Source organism: Zingiber officinale, chromosome 3B, assembly GCF_018446385.1.
Source record: "Zingiber officinale cultivar Zhangliang chromosome 3B, Zo_v1.1, whole genome shotgun sequence".
Taxonomy (NCBI): Eukaryota; Viridiplantae; Streptophyta; class Magnoliopsida; order Zingiberales; family Zingiberaceae; genus Zingiber; species Zingiber officinale.
The window spans coordinates 69339390-69357396 of NC_055991.1; the positions used below are offsets into that span (position 1 = coordinate 69339390).

At 40.1% G+C, this 18007-nt stretch overlaps 2 long non-coding RNA genes across 3 annotated transcripts; both read right to left on the reverse strand.

Annotated features, from left to right (window-relative positions):
* Positions 1 to 815: 815 nt before the first annotated feature.
* LOC121968345 lies at positions 816 to 2161 on the reverse strand. Its single transcript, XR_006108082.1, has 3 exons — positions 2052 to 2161; positions 1835 to 1893; positions 816 to 858 (listed from the first exon to the last, which is right to left on the reverse strand). It is a non-coding gene; the product is annotated as an uncharacterized LOC121968345 (long non-coding RNA).
* Positions 2162 to 2646: 485 nt separating this feature from the next.
* On the reverse strand, positions 2647 to 14223 carry LOC121968344. Of its 2 annotated transcripts, none has more exons than XR_006108080.1 (3): positions 14071 to 14223; positions 13763 to 13940; positions 2647 to 2848 (listed from the first exon to the last, which is right to left on the reverse strand). It is a non-coding gene; the product is annotated as an uncharacterized LOC121968344 (long non-coding RNA). The 2 variants fall into 2 exon arrangements; XR_006108081.1 differs by having other exon boundaries at positions 13763 to 13927; positions 14071 to 14183.
* Positions 14224 to 18007: the final 3784 nt, after the last annotated feature.

Sequence of the window (18007 nt, forward strand, 5' to 3'; positions counted from 1 at the left end):
GTTTTTCACCGTTGTCGTAGCCCCTTTCGGACTGTTGTTAAAGGCTGTGTTGTTAAAGGGGGTGCTCAAAGACAACAGTTTTTAACCGTTGTCTTTGAAGACAAAGACAACAGTTTTACAATGGTAAAAAACCGTTGTCTTTTTATTCAACGACAATAGTTGTTCACCGTTGTCTTTGAGCGTATTTCTTTAATAATATGCTCTTCAACAACAGTTTTGAACTGTCTACGACAACGGTTAAAAACCGTTGTCTTTTTAGCCAATGACAACGGTTAAAAACCGTTGTCTTTTTAGCCAATGACAACGGTTAAAAACCGTTGTCTTTTTAGCCATCAATGTTATTTAACATCAGTTTGACAATGATTTTTCACCGTTGTCTTTTAACGCCATTGACAACAGTTTCACATATTTAAACTGATGTCTTTGGGTACAATATACAACATTTTGACAATAAATAAAAAACTGAATCTTTTCCATCATTTTATAACCATTATTTTATTTAAATAATATATCTACAAAATATCATTGATCAAAAACCTACATTCCAAACAACATCATCCAGTGCAAATTTCATTAAAGTACCAAACATCATCATCCAAACATCATTAGTACCAAACATCAACATCCAAACATCACAAAAGTTTACAAAACTAAATAGTACCCATAACAATATATCACACATATATATGAAGTCCAAAATATCTTGTTTTGTTGGATCAAATCTTCTCTACCTGTGCATCTTCTAAACACCCTGTGCATCTTCTAAACACCATATCGAGAACTGCAGCCTTTTCTGCTTTCTCCTCCCTCCTAGCTTTTCTTTTCTTCTCCTTTCTAGGTATGGTCATTATCTTTTCCCTGAGGTAAATAGCATATGATTGCATGTTAAGTCATTTCCCAGGAGTAAATGGCATAAAGATGATGATGACAAAGACGATGTACACAATTGAATATGATAACAATACTTCTTTCTAGGCACAAACTAAAATTACTGCATACCTCAATTTCAGTTTAAGTTATCTACAAAATATCATTGATCAAGAATCTACAATCCAAACATCATTAAAGTACCAAACATCAACATCCAAACATCGAAGTTTACAAAACTAAATAGTACCCATAACAATATATCACACATATATATGCCAAAGTATCTTGTTTTGTTGGATCAAATCTTCTCTACTTGTGCATCTTCTAAACACCCTTTTACTTCATGTGAAAATAAAAATCATATGATTTTAATCCAATTCAACAACAACAAGTCTAGCTAGTCTCCAGTAATATAGAGCTTTAGAGTTTACAAAGTATATAACAAAAACTGGCTAACTAGGTTTGTTATTTTTTTCATTATTGTGATATACTCTAAATTAAAAGAAACATTAAAAATCTACTTGGCATACCATTTTAAGTAGTTGTCCCCACAATTCTATTTGCTGGCAGTCAGTACCTTATGGCGACCACTTGTTGCAATGAACTTTGTAAATAAAGCAATGTTTACTCCTAAGCAACATCGTGGATTACAATACATGACATTAAGTTATTGTAATATCAACACAAATTAGTATTAGATTGTTGACCTCACTTGCCATTAGGAATATATATAGACATGGTACTTTACTGCACCACATAGAAACATCAAAGGTTGACACAAAAAAAGATACACATAAGGTAAAAAATATGCCTGAAAGAAAATACAAGATTCTTACTGCACCAATATTTGCTAAAATCTAAATGAATTCATATATATATTATTTTTCCAGGCAATGAATAGAGGAACCAACACATAGATAAAGTATCAATTAATACTGAATGTTGTTGAAAGCCAAGTACATACCTCTCCTCTTCCAAGCACTGATGAATTGCATGAGCACAGCGAAGGCTTCCAGAATAAACCTAAATCATGAGTTCCAAAAAGAAGATATCATGTTTCTATACCTGTCATACATCATTTGTATAATTTCTTGTAGTATTAAAAGAAGTAATTAATAAACCAAACTTATCATGTGTGCTCCTTTAATCAATGGAAAATATTTTGAATTACAAAAACTTACTTGTATGAGCGAAGGCTTTGATTTCCCGACAATAGAAATGAACATTGGTCATATCACTCAGCATACCTAATTGCAATCATAAAAGTTGCTAATCAATTCTTCTACATACCTAATTGCAATCATATCACATGTAATTTTTATTCATCCAATAATCATTTGAGTCAAATTTACATATGCAATACTAATATAAAAGTATTGATTCCAAAACTAACTAAATACTAATAAAATGAACTCAAAACATTAAGTTTTAGAACAAACAAAGTCTTGTACAATAAAAACTCAACTAATTTAATATGAATAATCTTCAACCATCATATTATAAGCAAAATCCAAGTACTTGCCACCTACAAATACAATGCATTTACTTGTGTAAGTAAAATAAACAATGAAAATATAAATTAATAAAAATAATTTAAAAGATTGAATATCATACCAAATGAGAAATAGATGAAGTATCATTCCATATGCTCTAATAGTAGTTTTCTCTTATTGTCAACTGCAAATACATTTCATATTTGTTTAAAATTTTAATAACACAATAAAGATAAAAACTTAATAATATTTCACTACAAAATTAAAATCATACCAGATGAAAAGGCCAAACTATCATTCCTTCAAGTGCAACCTCCAGATGATAAGTCCAAGCTATCATATTAGCCTTTCTAGTCAAATGGTGGTAGAGGATTGACAAGTTCACAAAAATCCTTGAGATATATTTCTAGTCACGTGGTTGTCGAGTAGATTATGATCAATCCCAGTGAAAGTGTACCTAATTTTCATAGTATTCAATTTTCATTCTGCAACAACAGCAAGTGTTTTAGTAATCATTACCAAATTAAATGTTAATGGAATAGCGGTAGTAAAAGCTAATAAGGCATACAATCGGCAAAAAATTTATGCAACAATCTCTTTCCTAGTATATTTGAATGATACATTGAAAAAAAGTCTATGTTCGGATAGGTTGAAGGCTTCCCTTTTTTTCCTAAAATATTTAGTTTTATGTTAATAAGAATATTAGCAAATATAGAGCAAGGATTACAGTAGGTTAAAATTTTTAAACTACATAGAAAATACATAAGGCAAACAATTCCGTGTTTAGCTGTTAATATAAATGTTAGTATCACAATATGGTAAGCACATTGATAGATTGAAAGAACTATGTATGCAAGTCATTGTTGGTAGTTGTTGCCTCAAAAATGCTATATTTAGTTTTCCATTTTATCAAAATGATTTTCTTTAGTAAAACAATGCAAACATGCCCCTTCTCGAGCAAACTAACTGTTAAAAAGATGAATACTTTAAGATGGAAGATATTTAGCACCAAAAAGGAAAACATGTAGTAAAAAGACTCAGTTTCCATTTCAAAGACTAGGCTGAAGATAAAACATAGTGGTCAATTATTTTTTAATTGAAGATCAAGCAAGGAAAATAGTAAGATCATTAAATTAATTTGTAACGCCCAAAAATTCTCAAACTTGCATTAGAATTATTCTATGATTTTTCTGGAATTTTTAGATATTTTTCCGGAATTTTCCGAGTAGTGGAAGTAGCAAAAATAATTAGAAGAATAAAAAGGCTTAAGCGGGAATCGAACCCGGGGCCTCTCGGGTCCGCTAAACCTTTAGTTAGCCTTAGTAACCGGTGAACCCAGCAGGCCCGTGCTGAAAGAGAAGGGAAACATTTATATTTATATTTGAGTTGGGCCAAGTTACCCACTTAATATAAATTAAAAACTTAAGTTGGTTTGGGTTATTTTTATTTGGTTCGGCAACTCCTCCCTCTCCAAACCCTCACCGACGCCAACTCCTTCTTCCTCTCTTTCTCTCGGTGCCAACACCCAAACAACCTAGGGTTCTCTCCCTAGGACCTTAAGAGCACTCTCCGGCGACGACTTCGGCACGAGGACGCACTCCTTCGCGAGAGGAACGCATAGACGCGAGAAGTTTGTCGAAGGAGTCATCTCCACCGAAATTTCAGCGATTAGAATCGTAAGAAACTTCATATACGAGGTAAGAAACCCCTCACCTGCAGTATAAGTAGCTCTCGCGTGTTTTCTTTATGCATTAGATTAGTTTTATTGAATTTTGTCAGCATATAGTATGTATTTTAACTCTTCTCACAGATTTAGGGATTAGTGAGCATCTCTAGATGGGCCGAGCACGTGTATCCTCTGTCGATAGGGGTTTAGATGCTGCTGGGTGCCTAGAGGTGGTCTCCCTGATCGAGAGGAGAGTTAGAGAGCGCCAAATGCTCGATAAAATGCCTAGCACAGCCTTATGATACAGTGGGCATTTAGTTAAATGCCATAGAACATGTTAATTAGCATGATCAGTTTATTTCATCTTTTATGAGACTAGATGTCCAAATGGGTGGGCTCCCACAGTCGCCTCTAGGTTCAGACAACCTAGTTCTAGGTTCAGATAACCTAGATTCAGCAAAATAGTATTAGCTATTTCAGTATTTTACTTTTCAGTGGCACTGTACTGGATTAGATATCCATTGGGTTGGGCTCCCATAGTCGTCCCTAGGTTTAGCTAACCTAGTAAACCCTACTAGATTCGGAACTTGCAATCCCGGGTCTAGTTAGGGATGCGCGTATAACAAGTACAGTTGCCAGGCCCCATCAGCAGCATGTTTAGTGTTTTCACTTACTATATGTATATGGTTTTCAACCTTTCACAAATTAGTTCATGAATTCAGTACAGTCCTAGCAGTAGCTCAGTATTAGCTTAGCTCAGTTTTTAGTATCAGCTTAGTTCTTCATTGATACCATGTGATTGATATCATGTTCAGCTTTAGATATGCCATGATTGTATGCTTATATGCCATGCCATGTTTAGTTTATTCAGTATACCTAGCATATCCTTTCAAACAGCATGATTTAAAATCATATTTGCATCGTATGCATGTTTTAGTGAGGTAGATGGTTTCTTACTAAGCTTTTTAGCTTACAGATACTATTTTCCTTATACTGCAGATACAGGTAAAAGGAAAATGGACTAGCAGTGGAGGCTGGAGGTCAATGCAGATCAAGATGTGTGTGGAAGGAACTGGAATAAAGATCCTAGGGATCTAGTTTTATTTTATTATGCATTAGAACATGTTCAGTATGCATTAGTACTTATAGCAAGCGTTATCTTATGTTTCTGTTAGTTAGCAAGAGAATAGTTTAAAACCTTGTTAGTTTTGGTTTCCATATGTTTACATGCCATGAATTAGTATTCTATGCCTTAATCATGTTTAGTATGTTAGCCATTACCTAGTAGAATGTTTCTCTTAGTTTTTATAGTGTTGTGTAATGACTTTGGCACGCATCAGTGCTGATATCAGGGGCCTGATACGAAATCGGTCGGTAGACCGATCAGGGAGTCTCTGATCGTTCGGTAGACCGATCAGGGACCTGGTTTCTGCGAACAGAAGCTTTCTGTTCGTTCCCTGATCGATCCGTGGATTGATCAGGAGCTGGGTCGCGAAAAAAATGGCTCACTGATCGGTCAGCAGACCGATCAGTAAGCCACTGATCAGTCTCATTGACCGATCAGGGACCAGCTGGATCGGTCGGCAGACCGATCCAGCAGCGTACAGGATTGCAGTGTAGTTTATGGATCGGTCGGTGGAACGATCCGGAGTTTCCTACCGTGCCAGTATCAGTAGATCGGTCTGTGGATTGATTCGAAGTTTATTATCAGTTGTAAACACCTCCCCTAGCATGTGTACAACTCCTAGGTACACCCAGAACACTAAGTTAAACTTTACAGCATTTAGTTCAGTAAAATTTTAAATTAGCCAGTTTTCATTCCGCATTAATAGTCCAGCCCAGCATAATGTAGCGATCGGCTTCGCAGCCTAGCTAGTAGGAGGCGGGTCGTTACAGAGTGGTATCAGAGCAGTGTTCCATACTTCCTACACACACATCAGCATTGTACCTGCAGCTTCCAAGTAAGAATACCTCTACTTTATTTATGCTCCTTGTTTTGTTATTACAGTTCATGTTTATATGCCTACTGCTTGTTAGTATGTGATAGTTTTTAAACATGATATCAGTAGTTATATAACTGTGATTACATTAGTTATGTTATGTTCTCTACGTCTTTAGAAATGGCACGAGGACGCCCAGCTAGAAGGGCACTAGCTACTGAGCCCCAGCAAGAGGCAGGCAGTTCAGCATTAGTGGATCAGTTACAGCAGAAGATAGCTGCACAGCAACAGGAAATAGACACCTTAAAAGATAATCAGCAGAGTACCCCCACAGTCACCCCGGAACCGAATTTGACGACTACAGAAGTCTTAGAGGTTCAACCAGATCAGCAGCGGAGCCAAGAAAGGAAGCCTATCTGATCCAGTGGCAGCGGGTCAAGCCAGAGAACTTCTCAGGCACTAGTGAACCATGGGATGCACAAGCCTGGTTCAAAACACTGGAGAGCATGATGGAGCTTCTGGACTGGCCAGAACACGAGAAGGTGAAGTGTGCCTCCTTCTGCCTGACAGGAGACGCACGCATGTGGTGGGAAAGGATCAGAACGAAGCGCCGAGTGAACCAGATGTCATGGGATGACTTCGAGAAAGAATTCTTCGAGGAGTTCTTTCACATACGGGTTACAAACCGCCACTACGACGAGTTCACTGAGTTTCGTCAGGGCAACCTTTCAGTTGAGGAAGCCGTGAAGAAATTCAACAGGTTGGCTCGTCTATGCCCAGAGCTGGTCAGCACAGAGAAGGAATGAATCCGGTTGATGCTCAAGATGCTGAGGCCAGAGATAGCAGTGAACGTGGCTGGTGGCATACATAGGCCACAAACCACAGAGGAGTTGGTGAGTAGTGTCTTGACCACAGAGCATTACCAGAACAGCATAAAGCAGCAGAAGCAAGTCTCCTCAGAGTCCAAAGGCCAAGGAAACTCTCACACTCAAAAACAGCAAGGCCACAGCTCTAACTGTAAAGGGAACTCCAACAGCAAGCGCAAATCAGGGAGTGACCCAAAAGGAGGACCATCTAGCAAGCGACCCAGTTATCCAAATGTGTGCCACTTGTGGAAAATTCCACCCAGGGGTTTGTCGCAAGGGCACACGAGGATGCTTTGAATGTGGACAAGAAGGGTACATGGCCAAGCAGTGCCCGAACAAGACCGGTCTTCCTCAGCCACAGCAGATTCAGTATGCAGGCCAGCCAGCTCAGTTATATCAGATGTAGGCCGCTCTAGAAGGTCCACTTATCAGCCAGGGCAGATTAGAAGCCCCTCCAGCTATGGTGAATGCGAGGATCTACTCACTCACCAGAGAGGACGTAGCCAATGCCTCGACAGTTGTCACAGGTCATATTAGCATTTTACAGTATAGTGCTACTATTCTATTTGATACTGGGGCAACCCATTCATATATAGCAAGGATGTTCTCCGAAAAATTAGAAATACCCTCAGAGGTACTCAGTGGTCAGTTTTTGACGGCACTACCTTCAGGAGAGATCATGGCATCCACGCACTGGCTCAGAGCAGTGCCGGTCATCATAGTAGACAGAGAGCTCTTTTGTGATCTGATAGTGCTAGAAATGACCGACTATGACGTTATCTTTGGAATGGACTTTCTGATCAGATACGGTGCTACCATAGAGTGCCGTAAACAGAAAGTCATCTTCCAACCTGAAGCGGCAATGCAATTTGAATCCAGCGGAGAACCAAAGAGAAAGGCCAAGAAGTTTCTCTCCGCTATGAAAGCACAGAAGCTACTGGATTCAGGATGTACAGGATTCCTAGCACACGTAGTCAACGCCAGCCAGGACAAGAACCAACAGCTAGCAGAGGTTCGAGTCGTATGTGACTACCCAGCAGTCTTCCCTGAAGAGTTTAGCACCAGACAGGGAGATTGACTTTGAGATAGAGCTCATTCCCGGTACAAATCCTATCTCCAAAGCGCCTTATCGCATGACTCCAGTAGAACTGAAGGAACTTCAGGAGCAACTACAGGAGCTGCTTGACAAGGGTTTCATACGCCCGAGTCATTCACCATGGGGAGCGCCTGTATTGTTCGTGAAGAAGAAGGATGGAAGCATGCGACTGTGCATAGACTACAGATCACTGAACCAAGTCACGATCAAGAACAAGTATCCCCTTCCCAGAATCGATGACCTGTTCGACCAGCTGAAGGGAGCAGCAGTGTTCTCTAAGATAGATCTTAGATCAGGTTATCATCAGGTGAAGGTTAAAGAAGGGGATATACCCAAGACAGCATTCAGAACCAGATACGGACACTACGAGTTCGTAGTCATGCACTTTGGCGTGACCAATGCTCCAACTACATTCATGGATCTCATGAACAGAGTATTCAGGGAGTATTTAGATAATTTTGTTATTATGTTTATCAATGACATTCTTATCTACTCAGGAACTCAGGAAGAACACTCAGAGCACCTGAAACTAGTATTGCAGACCCTTCAGCAAAACCAGATATACGCCAAGTTCACGAAATGTGAATTTTGGCTAGATCAGGTGTCCTTCCTGGGTCACATCCTCTCAAAGGATGGTATTATGGTAGATCCCAGCAAGATAGAAGCAGTAAGTAACTGGAAGAGACCTAAGAACGCCAGCGAAATCAGGAGCTTTCTGGGATTAGCAGGATATTACAGAAAGTTTGTAGAGGACTTCTCCAGGATAGCCTCCCCACTGACAGCTCTTACCAGAAAGAACAGGAAAATTCAGTGGACAGAGGACTGTGAGAACAGCTTCAGCGAGCTAAAAAGGAGATTGCCCAGTGCTCCTATTTTGGCTCTACCAGACAACACCAGTAGCTTTGACATCTATACTGATGCCTCTAAGTTGGGACTAGGAGCAGTACTGATGCAAAACGGCAAGGTGATCGCCTATGCCTCCAGACAACTCAAAGATTACGAAAAGAATTACCCTACTCATGACCTTGAGCTTGCAGCAGTAGTGTTCGCTCTCAAAATTTGGAGACATTACTTATATGGAGCTCAGTGCAGAGTGTATACAGATCATCAGAGTCTGAAGTACTTCTTCACTCAGAAGGATCTGAGCATGCGATAGCGCAGATGGCTTGAGCTGGTCAAAGACTATGATATAGACATCCTCTACCATCCAGGGAAGGCAATAAGGTAGCCGACGCACTTAGCAGAAAATCCAGTGCTACCTTATTATCTCTTACAGCCATGTCACCGGCCCTACAGAAGGAGATCGTGGATTTCGGTCTTGAACTCATCGTTGGACAGCTCTCTACTATGACCTTAGAGTCTACCTTGCTTGGTGATATTCAGTCAGCTTAGGAGCAGGACCCTGAAATTCAGAAAATCAAGCAAGGGCTAGCAGAATCAGAAAGTAGAGAATTCAGAGTGTCCGATAGCGGGGTGTTGTATTTTAGTGACAGACTCTGTGTTCCAGATCAGGAGGAGCTACGGAGACAGATTTTAGATGAGGCTCACAAGACTCCCTATGCGATGCATCCAGGTTCCACCAAAATGTATCAAGACCTGAAGAACCATTTTTGGTGGCCCGGGATGAAGCGAGACATCGCCAGATATGTTAGCATCTGCCTCACCTGTCAGAGGGTCAAGGCAGAACATCAGCGACCCGGAGGAGTTCTGTAGCCTATACAGATTCCAGAATGGAAGTGGGAGGATATCTCTATGGATTTCATAGTGGGACTGCCCAGAACCACGAATGGTTTTGACGCCATCTGGGTAATAGTCGACAGGTTGACTAAATCAGCTCACTTCTTAGCTATCAAGATATCCTACTCCATGAAGAAGCTAGCTCAGTTGTATCTTCAGGAGATCGTCAGACTTCATGGAGTTCCATGAACCATTATTTCAGACAGAGACAGCAGATTTATATCACACTTCTGGGAGTGTGTACAGTCAGCACTGGGCACCAAATTGAAATTCAGCATAGCCTTCCATCCTCAGACAGATGGTCAGACGGAGCGAGTAAATCAGGTACTCGAAGATATGCTCCGAGCGTGTGCCCTAGACTTCAAGGGAAGTTGGTGCAAATATCTGAGCTTAGCAGAATTTTCATACAACAACAGCTATCAAGCCACTATTGGCATGGCACCTTACGAGGCTCTCTATGGGTGGAGGTGTAGGTCTCCAATCTGCTGGTATGAGAGTGGTGAACAGAAAGAACTAGAACTTCAGACAGATCTAGTAGCAGATACCACAGCAGCTATACAGCAGATCCGCCAGAGGATAGAGACAGCTCAGAGCCGCCAGAAAAGCTATGCTGATACACGGCGCAGACCCTTAGAGTTTTCAGTCGGGGATACAGTATTCCTCAGAGTAGCTCCCATGAAGGGAGTGATGCGTTTTGGGAAGAAGGGCAAGCTTAGTCCCAGATATGTGGGACCATACCTTATCAGCAGAAGAGTGGGCAAGGTAGCATATGAGCTAGAGCTACCCCAGGAAATGTCAGCTGTCCACAACATATTTCATGTCTCTATGCTGAAGAAGCATACCCCAGATGCCACCCAGGTGATTGAGCCCCAGTCGGTAAAGATCCGCGAAGACCTCAACTATGATAGTCGGCCTATTCAGATAATAGACCGAGCAGTTAAGAAATTGCGGAACAAGGAACTACCATTAGTCAAAGTCATTTGGCACAGTCACACAGCAGAAGAGGCAACTTGGGAGACAGAAGTACCCAGAATTGTTCTAAGTTCGAGGACGAACTTTTTATAAGGTATGGGGGATTGTAACGCCCGAAAATTCTCAAACATGCATTAGAATTATTCTATGATTTTTCTGGAATTTTTAGTTATTTTTCCAGAATTTTCCGAGTAGCAGAAGTAGCAAAAATAATTAGAAGAATAAAAAGGCTTAAGCGGGAATCGAACCCGGGGCCTCTCGGGTCCGCTAAACCTTTAGTTAGCCTTAGTAACCGGTGAACCCAGCAGGGCCGTGCTGAAAGAGAAGAGAAACATTTATATTTATATTTGAGTTGGGCCTAGTTACCCACTTAATATAAATTAAAAACTTAAGTTGGTTTGGGTTATTTTTATTTGGTTCGGCAACTCCTCCCTCTCCAAACCCTCACCGACGCCAACTCCTTCTTCCTCTCTTTCTCTCAGCGCCAACACCCAAACAACCCTAGGGTTCTCTCCCTAGGACCCTAAGAGCACTCTCCGGCGACGACTTCGGCACGAGGACGCACTCCTTCGCGAGAGGAACGCATAGACGCGAGATGTTTGTCGAAGGAGTCATCTCCACCGGAATTTCAACGATTAGAATCGTAAGAAACTTCATATACGAGGTAAGAAACCCCTCACCTGCAGTATAAGTAGCTCTCGCGTGTTTTCTTTATGCATTAGATTAGTTTTATTGAATTTTGTCAGCATATAGTGTGTATTTTAACTCTTCTCACAGATTTAGGGATTAGTGAGCATCTCTAGATGGGCCGAGCACGTGTATCCTCTGTAGATAGGGGTTTAGACGCTGCTGGGTGCCTAGAGGGGGTCTCCCTGATCGAGAGGAGAGTTAGGGAGCGCCAAATGCTCGACAAAATGCCTAGCACAACCTTATGATACAGTGGGCATTTAGTTAAATGCCATAGAACATGTTAATTAGCATGATCAGTTTATTTCAGCTTTTATGAGACTAGATGTCCAAATGGGTGGGCTCCCACAGTCGCCTCTAGGTTCAGACAACCTAGTTCTAGGTTCAGATAACCTAGATTCAGCAAAATAGTATTAGCTATTTCAGTATTTTACTTTTCAGTGGCACTGTACTGGATTAGATATCCATTGGGTTGGGCTCCCATAGTCGTCCCTAGGTTTAGCTAACCTAGTAAACCCTACTAGATTCGGAACTTGCAATCCCTGGTCTAGTTAGGGATGCGCACGTACAGTTGTCAGGGCCCATCAGCAGCATGTTTAGTATTTTCACTTACTATATGTATATGGTTTTCAACCTTTCACAAATTAGTTCGTGAATTCAGTACAGTCCTAGCAGTAGCTCAGTATTAGCTTAGCTTAGTTTTTAGTATCAGCTTAGTTCTTCATTGATACCATGTGATTGATATCATGTTCAGCTTTAGATATGCCATGATTGTATGCTTATATGCCATGCAATGTTTAGTTTATTCAGTATACTTAGCATATCCTTTCAAACAGCATGATTTAAAATCATATTTGCATCGTATGCATGTTTTAGTGAGGTAGATGGTTTCTTACTAAGCTTTTTAGCTTACAGATACTATTTTCCTTATACTGCATATACAGGTAAAAGGAAAATGGACTAGCAGTGGAGGCTGGAGGTCAATGCAGATCAAGATGTGTGTGGAAGGAACTGGAATAAAGATCCTAGGGATCTAGTTTTATTTTATTATGCATTAGAACGTGTTCAGTATGCATTAGTACTTATAGCAAGCGTTATCTTATGTTTCTGTTAGTTAGCAAGAGAACAGTTTAAAACCTTGTTAGTTTTGGTTTCCATATGTTTACATGCCATGAATTAGTATTCTATGCCTTAATCATGTTTAGTATGTTAGCCATTACCTAGTAGAATGTTTCTCGTAGTTTTTATAGTGTTGTGTAATGACTTTGGGACGCATCAGTGCTGATATCAGGGGCCTGATACGAAATCAGAAACCCCTGATCGGTCGGTAGACCGATCAGGGAGTCTCTGATCGGTCAACAGACCGATCAGGGAGTCTCTGATCGGTCGGTAGACCGATCAGGGACCTGGGTTCTGCGAACAGAAGCTTCTGTTCATTCCCTGATCGATCCATGGATCGATCAGGAGCTGGGTCGCAAAAAAAATGGCTCACTAATCGGTCAGCAGACCGATCAGTAAGCCACTGATCGGTCTCATTGACCGATCAGGGACCAGCTGGATCGGTCGGCAGACCGATCCAGCAGCGCACAGGATTGCAGTGTAGTTTATGGATCGGTCGGTTGAACGATCCGGAGTTTCCTACCGTGCCAGTATCAGTAGATCGGTCTGTGGATTGATCTGAAGTTTATTATCAGTTGTAAACACCTCCCCTAGCATGTGTACGACTCCTAGGTACACCCAGAACACTAAGTTAAACTTTACAGCATTTAGTTCAGTAAAATTTTAAATTAGCCAGTTTTCATTTCGCATTAATAGTCCAGCACAGCATAACTGTAGCGATCGGCTTCGCAGCCTAGCTAGTAGGAGGCGGGTCGTTACATAATTATAAATTATTACCTCATACTTAACTCGTTCTGATAATGGTACTTCACTAACTTAAACAATATACATGCAAATACAAGAAAAGATAAAGAGGAAGAGAAGATAGATAAAATCCTAAAAATCTCAGTTTGTAGTAAATGCATTCTATGCGTGCCCAAATACTCTTGCAGCAAAAAGGATCATATTACATCATTGCATTAAACTGACACAAATATTTGAGCATCTTTGTGCAAATCCATAATATTTCAAAGATGCAAAAATGAAAGGAAATTTAGAACAAAATTTTTACATCAAAATTAAATTAGCAAATCTATATGTCATCATCTTCTTGAATAGAGAGAAAAAAATATAAACTGTGTGATAATACAATAAAAGTGATGACAAAACTAAATGGTATCAAACCAATTCATATATATGACATGTTGTATAATAGTCAATGTTTCTCATAGAATATGTTAACTCAAAATGAAGTTATAGTCATCTGACAATAATTTCTTTAGTAAAACAACAAATGTAATTTTGCAAATGATACCACTAGAAAGTTGGTAACTTACAAGATTCTGCTTCAATGCATTTTCCCTTCCTCCACGCATCAAGTTCAAACTTCTCCTTGATCAAGGGGTGTGAGAAATTCATATATTGTGCATAACGGTGAAAAGACCCAAAGCATATCTCAACTGCTTCATTCACTTTCCCATCCATATCAATTTTCCACAATGCTGTGAGATCCCGCTGCACCACAATATCATCATCCAAGAATAGAATTTTGTGCAATTTTATGTACATCTCAAGCAAGTAAAAACTTAAATGGTTCAGGCGAAAAAAGGAGACACTGAGGAGAAGGGAGAGGTTGCGAACTAACTCAGAGAAGACCCGCATCTGCTTTGAGCACTCTAGATTGAGACGACGCGCGTATGAGATGTAGGCAGAGGCAACGACGGCGTGGTCTCCACCTACTTCAGTATCAGCTCCGCTCGCGTGTTTAAGAGGTTTGATCGGAGGGTCAACATCGATCTACATGAAAAATAGAGGCTAGGTTAGTACAGATCAGAAGCCGAAGATGACGAATTCTACTCAATATTGGCCACCACCGGTCCTGTGGTGGTGGAAGGGAGGAGGATAAAGAATGCCATAGGAAAGATGCCAATGATGAGGAGGAAGAAGTGCCACATCGTAGAATTACGCTTGGATCTTCAATTAGAGATCACCATTTTGGCTAGGGTTTGAGGATCAACTTGCGGAGAGAAATAAAACCAGTGAGAGAGAAGAAGAGATCCTCCCTAGTCTCTACAGAGAGGGAAGAAGAGATCCTCCCTGTTCGCGGCTCCCTGCTCGCGGCGGAGAGGGAAGAAGCTGCGAAGAGAAAAGGTAGGGATTTGAAGAGAAAAGGAACGACGGCAAGGAAAGAGGAGTCTAGGTCAGTGAAAATAAATAGGTTGGTTTAAATTGTAATGACATTTATAAATTTTGTCAGGTGATCTAATAAGATAATTTTTTTATAAATAATCTGTTTTTACTAAGTGTCATTAAAAAATATTTATATTGACATTTAAAATTAACTGTCACTAAGAAAATATCATAATAGGCCTTATTTCTAGTAGTGGTTGAATGACTTAGATCTGAATGAAGGAGGAAGATTTCGTTTGATCTGGATCAACGACTCATATTAATTCTGCTTGATCTCCATCATTTGACCTCCAAATAAAGTCAAATTTGGAGGAGGAGCATCTTCCATGGAGGAGGCGCGAAGGAGGAGTCGGAGATAGGTTTTTGTTCGTTTGAAGAGTCACAGAGAAGTGGGTTTTAGGTTTTTTTCATGAAGTTAAAAAAACTGTTGTGTTTTTAGGATTCAACAACATTCAATAGACAACAGTTTAATAAAACTGTTGTATATTATCACATAAGCAACAATAAAAGACAATAGTTTTTTAAAACCGTTGTCTTTGACACACATTAGACAACAGTGTTTTGAAAAACTGTTGTTATTTAAAAAACATTATGGTGAACAACAACAGTTTTCAATAAAACTGTTGTTAAATGGAAAAAAGACAACAATTTCTTGAAAAACTGTTGTCTATTAGGTGTGGTTAAATCCATAAATTCTTGTAGTGTTTAAACTTTCTTTTAAACCATGTGACCTAATTCAAACAAAGAAAGTTTTTAATTTTAAATTTTTTTTTTTTTAAACTTGTAGATTTCTACAAAGAGAAGATTTAAAAAATTTAAAATACCCCTCCTATTTGAATTTATTGTGGTCGGCCCCTACTTGCTTGGTCACCAAGCAAAAGGGAGGCCCTCTTAAGAAGATGGTGGCCAGCCCTTGGCTTGGTCACCAAGCCTTGGGCCGACCCCCCTCTTGGACACTAAGATGGACTTTTATTTGGATGGACTTGTTGAGGCTTAATGAGGCTACGACAGGGCCTAGACGAGAAATTGGTTTTGGCTTTCCGATGAGCTTGAGTATCCCGTGTTCACCCCGGATACACAACTCAAGTTCATCAATAATAACTCATTCCACTAGAGAGTTATTATTACACTACCGCACCAATCCCAAATTACATTATGGGCTCCTTCTTATCATGAATGTGTTAGTCTCCCTGTGTTTAAGATATCGAATGTCCATTAATTTAATGAGTTACTGACAACTCATTTAATTAATATCTATCTCCGAGAGTAGTACCACTCAACTTCATCGTCATGTCGGACTAAGTCCACCTGCAGGGTTTAACATGACAATCCTTATGAGCTCCTCTTGGGGGTATTCTCAACCTAGATAACTAGGACACAGATTCCATTATAATCAACAACACACACTATAAGTAATATCATTTCCCAACTTATCGGGCCTATTGATTTTGTCACGCCCTGGGGAAGTACCTCCCGAAAAATTTCGGCAACACCTCCCCTGTACTGGTGACAATCTGAAACTCTCATGCATGTAAAATACGTCAGCCACATGCGGCTGGGATATATATGTATAAAAATAACCACAACCACGCAGTTGAATATGTAGCCCACACGGCTATAACAAAAGAACGGCGGAAAACGAATATGAAACCCACAAAATCGAAAGTCCACAAAACACACCACAGGTATAAGTTCACAATACACGTATCAAGACATAGTATGATATAACAACACCAAATCCATGAAACATAAAATGCTAATAGTAAAAGACTAAAAATCGATAAGAATCCTCGGATGTAATGCGGGAAGTGGGACCGGCTGGCAGCATACCCCAAGTAACTCCATGTCATCTACCTACTACCTGAAAATATAACAGTATAGACGGGGTGGTGAGTACAAAGAACTCAGCAGGTAAGAACAGAATAAAGCATGGTAGGTACAACCACATAAGGATCAAGGGATACAGTCTCCATAATAAGAATAGAATCATGCTATCAAAACATAACACAACTAGCCATATCTAATACAAGGACTATATATAAAGATACCTGACACAGTAGATGCACATGCTCGACTAGAATCAATACCATGATACCAAAATCAGGGAACTCACCGGACTAACAACAGATCTACTCGAGACACCTGTGCAAATATAGATACGGCTGTATATACATGTAAAATATCTGACATGTATGCAGTATGACACCCAAATGCAACATACATAGCGCAAACAAATGCAACAGCACACAATCACATGCAACTAATATCTTCTAGGCATGTATGCAAAAATATCTCCCCAGATGCACCGTGCATCATATGCAAAAGTGCATGCATGCTCCAAGGTCACCCCCGCCACCTCTCTAGACACCACGACCCCTGTATGGCCTAGAGGCTTGGGTCCGTGACAAATCATAATAGCCTCCAGTACATGCACCGCTATAGGCGGCCGAAGCGGACGGTCAGCTAAGTAGTTATATAACTACACAGCTAAGGGTCCCTAACCACTCACAACTCAAGCCCTCTGACTACTGTACCCTCAAGACCCACTACTCCAGAGTGGTCGAGGCTGACAGAGTATAATCACCGAACGGCTGAGCAAGCGCGACAGGACTTGCTCCACTCCTAGCTACCACTCTCCAACAGTGGCCGAATGGGCAGCTATAAACAACTGACGACCCCCTCAGCACAAGGGAGGCATTAGTCATCAGTATGCAATGAATGATGACATGATGTGAATAGTCACAATATAGATACCATCATCCATCGTGTAACTCAAAAACCCCCAATAACCACCACAAACGTATATACATACTCCAACACACAACATGGTCAACAACCTACACAACCCCAATACCACATACCCGTCACATGTCCACTCAACATCAATATGCATGGTAAATATGCTAATCACACCAACCAGATAACTTTATAACACCAACTCTACATATGCACATGCACAGAGTTCCGATATCAAAGGTGACACTGTATCGAGGTAAACTAGATCATATCAAAGCTCAAGTAGAAAGAGACAAGCAGGAATAAAATAAATATACAGATTTAAGGTAATGCTACCTAAGCATCCGAAAATAACCATGCTTTATAGTTCAAAGAACTAAATAGAAGATAAGGAAGAAATACCCACCTAGATATATCCCGAAATCAACAGAACCACCACGTCACGCAACTCGTCCAGATCAAGGTCCTGTGTCACATATACAGTTTATGTAATATACATTTACATATACTACACATAAATGAATCACCTAAAAATAAATAGTCAATTCTAGAGTAATAGCTAACCATGATTACTACTCCTTCCCATTATCATCCAATAAGAAACTAACATCAACATCATGATCTTGACTTCAGATTTAGGTTAATCTAGATTTACC